The sequence below is a fragment of the Schistocerca nitens genome, chromosome 8, assembly GCF_023898315.1.
Source record: "Schistocerca nitens isolate TAMUIC-IGC-003100 chromosome 8, iqSchNite1.1, whole genome shotgun sequence".
Taxonomy (NCBI): Eukaryota; Metazoa; Arthropoda; class Insecta; order Orthoptera; family Acrididae; genus Schistocerca; species Schistocerca nitens.
Window position 1 is genome coordinate 536,431,085 of NC_064621.1, and position 3,485 is coordinate 536,434,569.

The window sequence follows — 3,485 nt, forward strand, 5'->3', positions numbered from 1 at the left end:
CACTGCATCCCTTTCATGTCTCTCGACTCTTATAACTGCCATTTGGTTTCTGTACAAATTGTAAATAGCTTTTCGCTCCCTGTATTTTACCCCTGCCACCTTCAGAATTTGAAAGAAAGTGTTCCAGTCAACTGTCAAAAGCTTTCTCTAAGTCTACAAATGCTAGAAGCGTAGGTTTGCCTTTCCTTAATCTATTTTCTAAGATAAGTCGTAGGGTCAGTATTGCCTCACGTGTTCCATCATTTCTACGGAATCCAAACTGATCTTCCCCGAGGTCGGCTTCTACCAGTTCTTGCACTCGTCTGTAAAGAATTCGTGTTAGTATTTTGCAGCTGTGGCTTATTAAACTGATAGTTCGGTAATTTCACATCTGTCAACACCTGCTTTCTTTCGGATTGGAATTATTATATCGTTCTTGAAGTCTGTGGGTATTTTGCTCACTAGATGGTAGAGCTTTTTGAGGCCTGGCTCTCCCAAGGCTGTCAGTAGTTCTAATGGAATGTTGTCTTCTCCCGGGGACTTGGTTCGACTTAGGTCTTTCAGTGCTCTGTCAAAGTCTTCACGCAATATCATATCTCCCATTTCATCATCATCTAAATCCTCTTCCATTTCCATAATATTGTCCTCAAGTACATCGCCCTTGTATAGTCCCTCTATATACTCCTTCCACCTTTCTGCCTTCCCTTCTTTGCTTAGAACTGGGTTTCCATCTGAGCTCTTGATATTCATGCAAGTGGTTCTCTTTTCCCCAAATGTCTCTTTAATTTTTCTGTAGGCAGTATCTATCTTACCCCTAGTGAGACAAGCCTCTACATCCTTACATTTGTCCTCTAGCCATCCCTGCTTAGCCATGTTGCACTTCCTGTCGATCTCATTTTTGAGACGTTTGTATTTCTTTTTGACTGCTTCATTTACTGCATTATTGTATTTTTTTCTTTCATCAATTAAATTCAGTATCTCTTGTGTTACCCAAGGATTTCTATTAGCTCTCGTCTTTTTACCTACTTGATCCTCTGCTGCCTTCAATATTACATCTCTCAAAACTACCCATTCTTCTTCTACTATATTTCTTTCCCCCATTCTTGTCAATCGTTCCCTAATGGTCTCCCTTAAACTCTCTACAACCTCTGGTTCTGTCAGTTTATCCAGCTTCCATCTTCTTAAATTCCTACGTTTTTGCATTTTCTTTAGTTTTAGTGCAATAGTATCGAAGGAAATCGACGGAGATCCGAAATGTGAAATAATTTGGGTGAAGGTCACGGTTAAAGCAGGCTCAGACATGGCAATTGGATGTCTCTATACGCCCCCTGGCTCGGCAGCTGTTGTGGCTGAGCACCTGAAAGATAATTTGGAAAATATTTCGAGTACATTTCCCCACCATGTTATAGTTCTGGGTGGAGATTTTAATTTGCCGGATATAGACTGGGATACTCAAACGTTCATAACGGGTGGCAGCAACAAAGAATCCAGTGAAGTTTTTTTTCAGTGCTTTATCTGAAAACTATCTTGTGCTATTAAACAGTGCCCGACTCGTGGCGATAACATACGAGACCTCCTGGTGACAAACAGGCCCGAACTATTTGAAACAGTTAACGCAGAACAGGGAATCAGCGATCATAAAAGCGGTTACTGCATCGATGATTTCAGCCATAAATAGAGATATTAAGAAAGGTAGGAAGATTTTTCTGTTTAGGAAAAGTGACAAAAAGCAGAATACAGAGTACCTGATCGCTCAACACTAAAGTTTTGTCTCAAGTACAGATAGTGTTGAGGATCAGTGGACAAAGTTCAAAATCATCGTACAATATGCGTTAGATGAGTATGTGCCAAGCAAGATCGTAAGAGATGGAAGAGAGCCACCGTGGTACAACAACCGAGTTAGAAAACTGCTGCGGAAGCAAAGGGAACTTCACAGCAAACATAAACATAGCCAAAGCCTTGCAGACAAACAAAAATTACGCGAAGCGAAATGTAGTGTGAGGAGGGCTATGCGAGAGGCGTTCAATGAATTGGAAAGTAAAGTTCTATGTACTGACTTGGCAGAAAATCCTAAGAAATTTTGGTCTTATGTCAAAGCGGTAGGTGGATTAAAACAAAATGTCCAGACACTCTGTGACCAAAATGGTACTGAAACAGGGGATGACAGACTAAAGGCCGAAATACTAAATGTCTTTTTCCAAAGCTGTTTCACAGACGAAGACTGCACTGTAGTTCCTTCTCTAGATTGTCGCACAGATGACAAAATGGTAGATATCGAAATAGACGACAGAGGGATAGAGAAACAATTAAAATCGTTCAAAAGAGGAAAGGCCGCTAGACCTGATGGGATACCAGTTCGATTTTACACAGAGTACGCGAAGGAACTTGCCCCTCTTCTTTCAGCGGTGTACCGTAGGTCTCTAGAAGAGCGTAGCGTTCCAAAGGATTGGAAAAGGGCACATGTCATCCCCGTTTTGAAGAAGGGACGTCGAACAGATGTGCAGAACTATACACCTATATCTCTAACGTCGATCAGTTGTAGAATTTTGGAACACGTATTATGTTCGAGTATAATGACTTTTCTGGAGACTAGAAATCTACTCTGTAGGAATCAGCATGGGTTTCTAAAAAGACGGTCGTGTGAAACCCAGCTCGCGCTAATCGTCCACGAGACTCGGAAGGCCATAGACACGGGTTCCCAGGTAGATGCCATGTTTCTTGACTTCCACAAGGCGTTCGATACAGTTCCCCACAGTCGTTTAATGAACAAAGTAAGAGCATATGGACTATCAGACCAATTGTGTGATTGGATTGAAGAGTTCCTAGATAACAGAACGCAGCATGTCCTTCTCAATGGAGAGAAGTTTTCCGAAGTAAGAGTGATTTCAGGTGTGCCACAGGGGAGTGTCGTAGGACCGTTGCTATTCACAATATACATAAATGACCTTGTGGATGACATCGGAAGTTCACTGAGGCATTTTTCGGATGATGCTGTGGTATATCGAGAGGTTGTAACAATGGAAAATTGTACTGAAATGCAGGAGGATCTGCAGCGAATTGACGCATGGTGCAGGGAATGGCAATTGAATCTCAATGTAGACAAGTGTAATGTGCTGCGAATACATAGAAAGATAGATCCCTTATCATTTAGCTACAAAATAGCAGGTCAGCAACTGGAAGCAGTTAATTCCATAAATTATCTGGGAGTACGCATTAGGAGTGATTTAAAATGGAATGATCATATAAAGTTAATTGTTGGTAAAGCAGATGCCAGACTGAGATTCATTGGAAGAATCCTAAGGAAATGCAATCCGAAAACAAAGGAAGTAAGTTACAGTACGCTTGTTCGCCCACTGCTTGAATACTGCTCAGCAGTGTGGGATCCGTACCAGGTAGGGTTGATAGAAGAGAGAGAGAAGATCCAACGGAGAGCAGCGCGCTTCGTTACAGGATCATTTAGTAATCGCGAAAGCGTTACGGAGATGACAGATAAACTCCAGTGGAAG